Source organism: Microtus pennsylvanicus, chromosome 6 (assembly GCF_037038515.1).
Source record: "Microtus pennsylvanicus isolate mMicPen1 chromosome 6, mMicPen1.hap1, whole genome shotgun sequence".
In the NCBI taxonomy this organism is placed as follows: Eukaryota; Metazoa; Chordata; class Mammalia; order Rodentia; family Cricetidae; genus Microtus; species Microtus pennsylvanicus.
The window spans coordinates 79,978,411-79,990,594 of record NC_134584.1 but is presented as its reverse complement, the minus strand read 5'-3'; positions in this window follow the sequence as shown (position 1 = coordinate 79,990,594).

Sequence of the window (12,184 nt, the reverse complement as noted above, 5' to 3'; positions counted from 1 at the left end):
TCGGGGTTTATAGTACAAGATAAAGGAGGCAGACCCGATTTACAGAATCATAGCACGCTGTATCTGGAAAGTTCCTTCGGGTCATTAAAGATTAGTCAGTTTATTGAGGAGACTGGAAAATGGAGGGCCTTGGAAGGATCACATGACCTGTGAGGAAAATACTGACAGTTCTGCGGCCTAACGTTAGGAAGGAGTGGGAGGAGTCCTGGCCGCCAGGTACTTTCAGGCTAAAAGGACTCTGGTCAAAAGGGATTAATTTGTGGCGGCGGAGGTGCCCTGTTCCTCCCCTGGACTTCCCACTAAGTGGGGCTTCATCCCTTTCCTCCGTCCCCACCACCAGCCCAGGGCTCTCCCTCTCTTGTTTTCCTTGCTTTCCTTCTGTTCTCTTCCCACCCCCACCCTAGCCGGGTGATTTTATTTGGGATTTTAAAATGAAACCAGGTGCTGCGTAAAACAAAGGCAAAGTAATAACAAGGAAAGACGATCCAACGCCTAAGGAATGTGCTGAGCTGTATGACTCAGGCTGTCCTGGCGCAGAACGCGGAGGGACACGGAGAGGTGGGTGGCACCGAGCAAAGACCATACATGGCAGCCCTGGCTTCCCCAGATAGGGTGGTCAAGGCAGCCTGTGAGTCACTTTGTAAAACCATTGCGGAACAAGGCTTCCCAGGCTACCCAGGCTAGAGCCAAAAGAGCTTCAACTTTCCCCTGAGGGGATGGGGCCCCGTGCGATTGGGGCCAGGGCTACCCTGAGGTTTGGAGAACACATCCTAGGCGAAATGCCACCCTCTCCCTCAGGAAGAGGCAGGCTTAGCAGGACTGAGCCAAGGGCAGTGGTGTCTTTAGGAGATGAATAATTTCTAGGCTTTAAAATGACAACGAAATTAGCAAGCATTGTGGTAGGGACAAGGATTGTGAGTGTAAGGTCTCAGGACTGCTGGAGAGCCTTGGGTGGAGGAGGGGCTAAGGCTGCTCGGGGAGCAAAGAGCAGAAAAACTTATGGATAATGAAGGGGATTCTGGGTGCCATTCCTAACATAGCCAAGAATAACTACCTCGAGGGGTGGGCTGTTCATAAACACTCAAGGAGACACCCAGGCAGACATCCACACATTCTGAGAATTCCTTTCAAATGAGCACAGTAATGGAGTGAGGTGTACGTTTCTTTTCTGTTACTAAGAGACAGGCTCAGAGAGCAAGGAAGGGGTCTCCCAGCAGGGTGGTGGGAGGGGCCTGAAATCTTCATCACCTTGCCTGAGTAGAACCACCTGGCCTATCTTTCTTCCCATGTTCCTCGCTCCAGAGAATGCTGTCACAGTTTGAACGAGAACTCTGACATAAATGAGCTTCCCACTCCTACAAGCCTCACGGAATGGAGGCTTGCTTCCCCTTCTCCGCTCTGTGGACCGCTGACCACCGAGCTATGCTGGCTGTTCTGTGATTTCAGGGAAGTCTCTGCTTAAGGCTGTCATCAAAGGCTACTCACCTGGAAAAATAGAGTCTACGAGCTATAACTCCATAAATATTTACAGTGTGAGCAGGCGTCACTCCAGTCCTGCTGGAGAATGGGCCCATTCAGTTTTGTTTATGATGTGACATCCGTCATGTGGGCCGGCCCAGCACTCTGAAGCTTGTTTATGGGGTGATTATGCCTGTGGATGCTTGCTATATTTAGGTCTTCTCTGCTTAGCCCTCCTAAGTCCCCAAACAAGCAAAAAGCCAAGTGGCTAGTGTAGAGACGGCTTGAGCCCTAATGGCAAGGCTCAGGCACTTGCCACGCACCACAGTGGCATTTGAAAGATCGAGAGAGGCTATTAAAATGGGAAAGTTAGTTACTAGTACAATATTCCCCATTAAGGTGATTTGTTGGGCCTGCATCTCCCAGACGAGGGCACTCAGTCTAGGAGGCATTGACCGGTGAGAAGCAAATTCAGGTAGATGCGTATGGAATTCTCTCCTTTCCGAAGCTTCCTCCACCCCACGACAGCCAGGCAGGCTTACACTCTGTGTCTCTGAAAGCAGGATTTGGTGGGGCTCTGTGACCCATTGAGGCAAAGACTCTAGTGTAATTGGAGGCCTTCTGTCTTGGCTACAGCTGGCCCTGTGTTGGGGTAACAGCTGTTCACCATCCACTGTGGGGGAATGGGCCCCCTAGTCTACGGCTCCAAATGCTCTGGCCCGAACACTTCCTGCAGACACAGGCCTACTTCAGGGCCGGTATTTGCCTCCCGTCGGTTTGGTCATCTATTGTTTATCCTGGGTAGGGCCAGGTCTTGGCATAGAGGGCATGAAGCCTTGCCAGCGTTTTATTTTTAGAGACAGGAAAATGCTTTCTGGCAGCTGTTCTTTTTCTGGCACGCACGAGGGATGGTGTAAAAAAGTTCAAGTGAGAGATTCCAAGCCTTAAATTCATGGCATATGACATAGGCAATCACACTGTGAGTTTCTCAACAGAAACCTTGTGCAGGCTAACATTGTCTGTAGTCAGCCCCCTGGGCAGAGCGGAGGCCCTGTGGCTACCCGGGGACGAAAGTCCTTAAGGCCACAAGCCAGTCTGGACACCCCCACCGTCTCTTTAGAACATATCAGATGGTCTGAAATATTATTTTTTGATTCTCATTTTCACCCTTGTCAATCAGTGCAGAATCTAGTCCAAGTTGTTGGGAGATAACTGGAGGTGGGTGCCTCCAGCCGGCCTTCCCCAGACCCACTGACATTGTCATGATGGCTGGAGAAGGCAGCCGGTCTCCACCAAGAAGCACATGGTCAGAATCAGGGACTGCATGTCTAAGTCTTCATGGAAATAATACTTTTCCAAATATGGCTCCCCCTTAAAACACACATTGTGGTTTCTGTCATTCCAGCTACCGACAATCTATCTGAAAACTTTTTTTTTATTTTTTTTAAATTTATTTATTTATTAAGGATTTCTGCCTCCTCCCCGCAACCGCCTCCCATTTCCCTCCCCCTCCCCCGATCAAGTCCCCCTCCCTCATCTGTTCGAAGAGCAATCAGGGTTCCCTGACCTGTGGGAAGCCCAAGGACCGCCCACCTCTATCCAGGTCTCGTAAGGTGAGCATCCAAACTGCTTAGGCTCCCCCAAAGCCAGTACGTGCAGTAGTGATGGGGGAATGTCATATATCAATCTGTTGATTTCATTGGTTAAGCAATAAAGAAACTGCTAGGCCCATTTGATAGGCCCACCCTTAGGTGGGAGGAGTAAACAGAACAGAACGCTGGGAGGAAGAGGAAGTGAGGTCAGACTCCACAGCTCTGCTCTCGGGAGCAGACACCTCAGAGAGAGACGCCATGCTACCTGCTCCAGGGAAGACGCACGCAATGAAGCTCCGACCCAGGATGGACTTAGACTAGAATCTTCCCGGTAAGACTGGTGCTATACAGATGATAAGAAATGGGCTAGTCCAGGTGCGAGAGTTAGCCTAGAAGAGGCTAGGTAGGAATGGGCCAAAGCAGTGTTTAAAAGAATACAGTGTCTGTGTAATTATTTCGGGTAAACCTAGCCGGGCAGGCGGCTGGGGTATTGGAGACGCAGCCCCTCTGCCGCCCCTATTACTACACAGTAGGATCAAAAACCCACTGCGATGGGATAAATCCGGACTAGCTGAAAACTTTTCATAAGTAGCAATGACATAGATTGTACAAAACAAAAACAGAAAACAGAAAGAAAGAAAAGCAGAAAATTCAATTGTGTTTTCTTACCTTCTTTTCTTCCCAGCCTTTGGGAAAAGATTGTTTCTAATTATAAAAATAAAATAATATTTGATTCTTTCCTGCTCTTATAGCCCATGACTACTCTGGGGTTCGCTTTTCTTCTTGCGAGTGGATTCTCTTTCATTCTTGTTCGCTTCTGCATCAGAGAGGGGAGAGAGGACCATTCCCTGGGACTTGTGTGGCAGTTCCCCATTCCCGTGTGTGTGTGTGTGTGTGTGTGTGTGTGTGTTAGGGGGAGTTTGGTTAGAAGTGTAAATTTATTTTTCCCAAGTATTTTTTACCCCATGTCTGGTTATTTTCTAGAAACTGCTGTGGTTAATATAATATAATCTTGCTGATTATAATCTCACCTGTTTGTAAGGAATCTCTGAATTCCGAGTCCTGGCACACCTTGAAGGATTGTTGCTGCCCCTCCCTGTCTCTTGGTGTTTTGGAGTTTTGGGAGGGTTATGGGGACCTGTTGATTTTGGCAGTTTGTTTCCCTTGGGCCTAGCTGAGGGCTTGGGCTTGTCTTTAGCATGGATGTTGGGTGAGGAGGGGCAACCAGAAAGTTACTGGATCTGTGTATGAAGGATCGAGGAGAGCGGAGGGGCTATGGAGCTGGGTACAGGGAAGAAATTTAAGTCTAGGGAAGGGTTTCTGTTGGTTCAATAAGAAAAAATGGCTAAGGAAGATTCTTAATTTTTCTGTGCATAAGTGAATGTCTACCTGCCTGTGCACAGTGTGCATGAGAGGTCAGAAGAAGGTGTCAGATCCCTTGGAACCAGAGTTACAAGCCCTGTATTCCGCCATATATGCCACTCCGTTCCGTGTGGGTGCTAGAAACAGAACTCCAACCATCAGCAAGAGCATCAAGAGTTCTTCACCACTGAGCCGTCCCCAGCCCACCCGAAGAAGATGTTTTAAACCCTGACTGGACATTAAAATTTCCTCTTCCTTTTGGTGCTTCATGGAGGACTAAGGCTTGAGTTGGTCATGTGATAGTTCATTAAATCTGTACTTCATGTGCTATATACTGGATACGAGAGGCTGTTCTTTTGTGATTTCACATTGAGATTGGTCTCCAAGGCTGTCTTGGATTAATGGGAGCTGTACAAATAATTGTCACTGGTTAATTGTCGGTGGTTTTACTAATTAGGCAAATGTCTTTCATACTTTGTCTTTCTTCGCACCTCCAAATCAGGCTACTATTTTTTTATTTTTATTTTTTTTTTTTGAGACAGAGTCTCACTATGCAACCCAGCTGTACTGGAGCTGTTGACCCTACGGCCACTGCCGTGCCGTCTGAGCACTGTGGTTAGAGGCGTGCACCGCTGTTTTTTAGTACAGTGAAGAAATGTGGTCGGGTGCTCTAAGGTCCTACTCTAGCCTATTTAGTTTATTTAGTGCTGTTTAGTGTGATCCTTTCTGGAGTGTGTGTGTGTGGTGTGTGTGTGTGTGTGTGTGTGTTCTAGTCTTCATGGGACTGAAGCAGAAATACAGTCTTAAGGACTGAACAGGCTGTCAATCAGGGTCAAATCCTCCTGACCTCTTTGGATGCCTACTTCTCTAGACTGAGGAATGTGTTCAGAAGATCTTCTAGGTCCCTCCATTGCAAAGGATGTAGAGTGTGATGTAAAGGAGGGAGTCTTTGGAAATGAGATTTGGACCTTCTGTTCAGCCCACAGCACTATCTCCGGGCCAATGAAGTCAGAGACTTCACAGGACGTCAATGGTCCACTGGTGATGAGGGGGCATCAGGTAATCCTAGGGGGCTGAGGTCACCAGATCAAACTTCCCTTAGCCCCTCTTCCCTTCTGGAATGTAAGGATCCCCTCCCCAGCACCTCTTCTCTTCTGGAATGTAAGGACCCCCCCCGCAAGTATCTCTTCCTTTCTGGAATGTAAGGATCCCCCCCCAGCACCTCTTCCTTTCTGGAATGTAAGGTTCCCCCCCCAGCACCTCTTCCTTTCTGGAATGTAAGGATCCCCCCCAAGTATCTCTTCCCTTCTGGAATGTAAGGATCCGCCCCCAGCATCTCTTCCCTTCTGGAATGTAAGGATCCCCCCCCCCAGCATCTCTTCTCTTCTGGAATGTAAGGATCCCCCCCAGCACCTCTTCCTTTCTGGAATGTAAGGATTCCCCCCCCCCAGCACTTCTTCCTTTCTGGAATGTAATGATCCCCCCCAGCATCTCTTCCTTTCTGGAATGTAAGGATCCCCCCCAGCACCTCTTCCCTTCTGGAATGTAAGGATCCCCCCCAGCACCTCTTCCCTTCTGGAATGTAAGGATCCCCCCCCCAGCATCTCTTCTCTTCTGGAATGTAAGGATCCCCCCCAGCACCTCTTCCCTTCTGGAATGTAAGGATCCCCCCCAGCACCTCTTCCTTTCTGGAATGTAAGGATTCCCCCCCCCCCCCAGCACCTCTTCCTTTCTGGAATGTAATGATCCCCCCCAGCATCTCTTCCTTTCTGAATGTAAGGATCCCCCCCAGCACCTCTTCCCTTCTGGAATGTAAGGATCCCCTCCCACCCAGCACCTCTTCCCTTCTGGAATGTAAGGATCCCCCCCAGCACCTTTTCCTTTCTGGAATGTAAGGATCCCCCCCCCCAGCACCTCTTCCCTTCTGGAATGTATGGATTTTCCCCTTAGACACAGAAAACTGAGGATTTCTGGCACAAATGTGACAGAGTGAGAGTTTAATAGTTTTTAGATTTTTAATTATTTTGTGTGGGTGCCGTGGTGCCCGTGTGGCAGTCAGAGGACAACATGTGGGGGTTGATTCTGCTCTTCCACCGTGTGAATTTCTAGAACTGAACTGAAGTGGTCATGTGGACAACGAGGGTTTTACTCTTGCAGAGCCATTTTTCTGGCCCAGTTATGAGGTTTTTAAAGTTATATTTTGCAGGTAAGAACCACATATTTCCTTTATAATCTCAGGGTGTTATTTTCTATTCTTTTTCAATTAAAAAGTAGTGGCGCATGCCTTTAATCCCAGCACTCGGGAGGCAGAGGCAGGCGGATCTCTGTGAGTTCGAGACCAGCCTGGTCTACAAGAGCTAGTTCCAGGACAGGCTCCAAAGCTACAGAGAAATCCTGTCTCGAAAAACAAAAAAAAAAAAAAAAAAAAAACAAAAATTATCTATGTTTATGTATATGAATGTTCTGTAATGTTCTGTCTACATGTGTGTCTATATACCATAGGCATGCCTGGTGCCTGTGGAAGCCAAAAGAGGGCATCAGATCCCCTGGCACTGGAGTTACAGAAGGTTATAAGCTGGCATGTGGTGCTGAGAATTGAACCTGGGTCCTCTGGAAGAGTTGCAAGTGTTCTTAACCATAAGCCATTTCTCCAGTTCCATGCTAATCTTTTATTAATAGCAACTGATCAGGCTCCAGATTCTGAGACACCCTTTCTTTTTTAGAGACAAGGTTGTGGCCAAGGATAACCATGAGCTGCTAGTGTTCTGCCTCCACCTTCCCAGTGCTGAGATTATAGGCCGGCTCCACAATATCCATTTGTGCCGTGTTGGAGATCGAGTCGAAGGCTCTGTGCATGTTAGGGAAGCACTCTACTGGCTGAGCTGTATCCCCAGCCCCCATTCCTTTTGTGGAATATCTCATCCTCCATACACTGCATGTGAACAGACTGCAGGAGTTAGGTCCCCAGTGGAAGAATTACTATTTTTTTAAGAGAGTAAGAGATTCTGAAACAATAATCACACTTGTATTGAACTTTTGCTTTCATAAAATGGCATTTAGAAAAGTAGAACCATCTCTAGGACGCTTATGACGAATATCTAGCAGGTATCATTACTGCACGGTACTTCCTTCAAGCCCTGAAAGTGTGGCTTGATCTGAATTTGCTACTTTAAGGTGACACACAGAGGCTCAGCGCACAGAGTGGTCTTCACGGCTCTGCCAGATGGTCCCTTCAGAGTAAATGCTTTCCACATGATAATGTTTATATTTGTGTTTCTGGCATGAATGAATACTCTTCTCCTGATATTTAATAAAAACCAGATTATTCCATTTCTGTCTCACGAAACCCAGCATCTTCCCATTCTGTCTGGTGAAGGTTATTTTCCCCCTGTTGGTGGGGTGGCAGCCAGTGTGGGCTCTGGAGAATGGATCCCTTTCTCTCCAGCCAGAGTGGCATGCGGCTGAGAATGATTTGAGATTCATCTCTCTCCATGAAGGCTGAGTTAGTCCCAGAAAGAGTGGCAAGAGGCCAGGGACCCAACATGGACATCCTTTTAACTCCTAGACTTTCCTTCTAGCTGATATTCTGGACCCAGAGACCGAGTCTGAACCTGTGTCCTCTGGAAGAGCTGCAGAGGACTTAACCACTAAGCCCATATTCATCCTGTTCGCCGAAAACTAAGGCATTCCTTGTGAAGACTCCATTTTTTTTCCAGCCTGGAATTCTTACAACTGTGGCCATGGCAGGAGACAACTTCCTCTCCTTTGTCTCCCTCTGGACCTTTGCATGCAGGAAGAATGGTACCGAGCCCTAGGCATGCGGTCTGCTGTCTCTTGAGATGTCTTTGGTTTAGAGACACTGATTCTGGTGAACGGTAAGGGCAGGGTGGCTCAGAACAGGCTTCCTGCCCTTCAGAGATGAGCTTAGTCCAAAGAGATGTGGAAAACTGGTGTGGAGTGTGGCTGGGGATTCTAAAGCCAGCAGCTGGCTTTCTCCAATTGAAAGGAATTCAATGGAGGGAGCAGGAAAGGTGTAGAAGGAAAGGGAAAGGTTGAGCCCTGAGGCAAGAGCTAGACACGCATGGGGTTGGGTTCTCTCCTCCAGTCACCCTTTAGCTGACCAGAACCTGGTTTCTGTGGTTGATCTACCACAGAGATGAAGCCCTTGAAGGGCCCCCATGTGCATCATTGCGGTGAAGACCATGTGATTTAACTTCCCTGTCCTCATCCTCTGCAAAGTGTCTTGGAATTCTCTTTATCCTCAGTTTCTGTGCTTGAATGAGATTTCCCTGGTGGTTTCTTCACCTTCTCCAGAGTGGCTACCCACCTCTCCACCAAATTTGGCATTTTCCAAGGTTCCGCCTTAGGACCCTTTGTTGTCGTGACAGTTGAGTGTCTACTGTACTGTTATCAACTGTACTGTCTTCAAATATCATCTTTGAATCTACAGGCCTGATTGTGAACTCATTTATAAGCCCCGGAATAATTTTTTTCTAGAATGTTCTAAGCGGAGAAGAATCTATTGTGATATACCTGGTGAGGACCTCTAGGATGTGAAGAGTGGAAAAGACTAGGCTGGAGGAATAAATGGTTCAAGTGGTTAAAAACTGGCTGCTCCTGCAGAGGACCAGGTTCAATTCCCAGCCCCAACAGCAGATCACAACCACCCATAACTCCAGTTCCAGGCATCCAACACTGTTTTCTAACCTCCATAGGCACCAGGCACACATGTGGTATGCACACATGCAGACAAAACACTCATACACATAAAATAAAACGGATCCTAAAAAACAATGGGAATGACTTGGATGAAGTTATTAAGTAGCTGGCAAATAAAGTGAACCGGGTTCTGTGGTGGATTTTCTGTCAACAGAGAGTGAGGGGAAAGGGAGAGGAGAGACAAGAGGGGACAAAGCGAATCATCGGTTTTGTGCTTTGAATACCTTGGAGAGTGGGTACACCCTTGTCGGAGCCCGGGAGTTTATGCTTGGTCACTCCATTCTCAGCACTGTTTGTCGTCTGTTACCGCTAGAGAATTTTCGGTAGAAAGGGAGTAGAGTTCATGACCTTAACAAGGGAGCCAAAGTCCTTCGTAAGCTGGCTTTGTTAGGTCTCATTGTAGTTTTCCCAGACAACAGACTCCACAGGGCAGTTTTTCACCTTGCCTCTGCTCAAGCTGTTCTTTCAGTCTGGAGAATTCTTCCCACATTTCCTGCCTAGGAACATCCTACTTATCCTTCGGTTTGCCCCCCACTTCCCAGTCCTCAGGGAGCCTCCTCCTTCCTATGAACATGAGTGTTTCTGTGCCATAGGGATTTGATAGCGTGATGAGCCCAGCACTACCCATAATCCATTTCTTTCTTCATCGTTATCACCCACTCCTGCTCTTCACAACCCCAAATTTCTGTCCCTGCACACAATGTATAACACAGCACATATGTGCATAGGTGAGAATTAATCGCTACCTATTCAATACCTTCTCAACATTTTTGTGTCTTTCTCTTGGTTTAGAGTGCAGGTTTTCAAATATGTACTTCTTTTATTGGTTGGCAGTTTGTTTTCTAGACAGGGTTTCTCTGTGTAGCCCTGGCTGTCCTAGAACTTGCTCTGTAGACCAGGCTGGCCTTGAATTCACAGAGATCTGGCAGTTCTGTAAGACAGGGATGTATTTCATCAATCTTCATCTTTTTCTGGCTTGCTAGCACACAACTTTACACATACTTGTGGTTCATGAAATAACAAGGAGTTGAGGAAGGAATAGGAGAGACGTGGCTGTTGGAATGGACGGGGCTGCTGCGCAGTACGGTCAGCTCGCATGGAGGCTGCATTCTATACATGGAATGGACGGGGCTGCTGCGCAGTACGGTCAGCTTGCTTGGAGGCTGCATTCTATACATGGAATGGACGGGGCTACTGCGCAGTACAGTCAGCTTGCATGGAGGGTGCATTCTATACATAGACTTCTCTAGCACAAAGCCATGCATGTGCGTGTTTTGCCACTTATGCACAGGCAGACAAGTCAAACTGTTAAGTCCTTCATCAGCAGGACATTATCATTCCGCTTGTTGAAAAAGATACATGGCCTCTTTGTGTAACTGAGACTCCTGCATATTTAGCTGTGCCGCTGTATGTCCGTGTCTAGTGCCATAAAGAGACAGGGCCTTGACTGATCGCCCAGTGATGATCCATTGCTGTTCTCATTTGTTTCCCAGCAGGGAGGATGGGAAAGTGGGCGACTTTTGATTAATGAGATTTCTTTGACCCTTAATTATTCTTTTCATATGTTAGCCTCCTTCCTCAACCTGCTTTGATTTTGGGCAACACAAGGGAAAAATGAAAAGCTATTGTCTTCTAAAATGAGGCCTGGGGTAGCAAAACTGATGACCTTCCTTCTGGATGCTCACACACGTTTACTCAGATCTAACACTATGCATGTCCTCTATGCACTCTTTACATGTGTGTTCCGTGTTATCTGTTTGATCACCCATCAGTCCATGCTTCTTTGATCCTCCTTTGGTAAGAACATTTTATTTTTGATGAGCTGTTTTCCATCAGAGTAGAGAGTCTCTGTTCAACCCAGATTTTCTGAGGAATTACATATACAGAGAAGAAAGATTGGTGAGCATAATAGTTTCATTCCACATTGCGGCTCCCAAGCCCCCCTTCACAGTATGCTGGGACCTGGGAGAGCCACCTGGGTGCCTTTGCTTGCCCTTGATGTTAGTGCTAGGTGACTGAGAGTTGCTTCCTCTGGGCCCTTGTCTGGGCTCCCTGGATTCACGGGGCCACCCAGGCGGCAAGCAGCTTACACCCTTGACAAATAGTTCCTTCTAGAGGAACCCTGGGAAATCCTCACACATGGGGCAAATAAAGATCGACCCTAAAATAAGAGTACCAGATCAGTGATAAAACACTTGTTTGCTCATGAGAGGCCCTGAATTCCTCCATAAGTACTGCGGGACAGACAGACAGACAGATAGACAGACAAAAAAAATCAATCAAACAAACAAGCAAAATAGAGACCCTGAATTCCAGTATAATCACTGCAAGACAGACAGACAAAAAAATCAAGCAAGCAAGCAAGTAAACAAACAACAAAACCCAAATGAAAGAGGATCTAGAGGCATTCCCGTAGAGGCTCTAGAGAGGCTCTAGAGATGCCCCCGTAGAGGCTCTAGAGACATTCCCGCTCTAGAGACATTCCCGTAGAGGGCTTGGGTCTGTTTTCTTTCCTTAGCCTCATCTTCCCACGCTGCCCTTGACTCTGACAGCGCCGTCCATTTTTCTCATGAGTGGGAGAAAGAGGGAAGACCTTTGACCAAACACATCACGTGGGCGAGAGAGCCAACATTTGTCTAAAGTACTGGCAACATGGGGGACAGGAATAAGAGTTCTGTTGGCCATCTCTTGTTCTCCACTCTACAGATTCACTTTGCTGAAGCAACTGGCAGTAGCTGGCTGTAACTGACTGTATCTCAACCTGACTTTACCGAGTGTGTTTTGTGCTCCCTCCAGGCCTGCTCTGCCACTTTTGTGGCTGCCCCCAGGGGCGTTTTCCGCCATCCCTAGTCATAGGCAAACCTTATGAATGATGGGATGAGTACTCTCTGTTACTAGACACCCATCCATCTTCTACCCCGTGGGCTGGCAATGCTCATGAATCTTATGAGGGTCATCAGAGGGCTTGTATTTTAGATGTCCACGGGAATGCTTGGCTTGTCGGCACACATTGAAATTTGCCCTTCCTTCCTTCCTTCCTTCCTTCCTTCCTT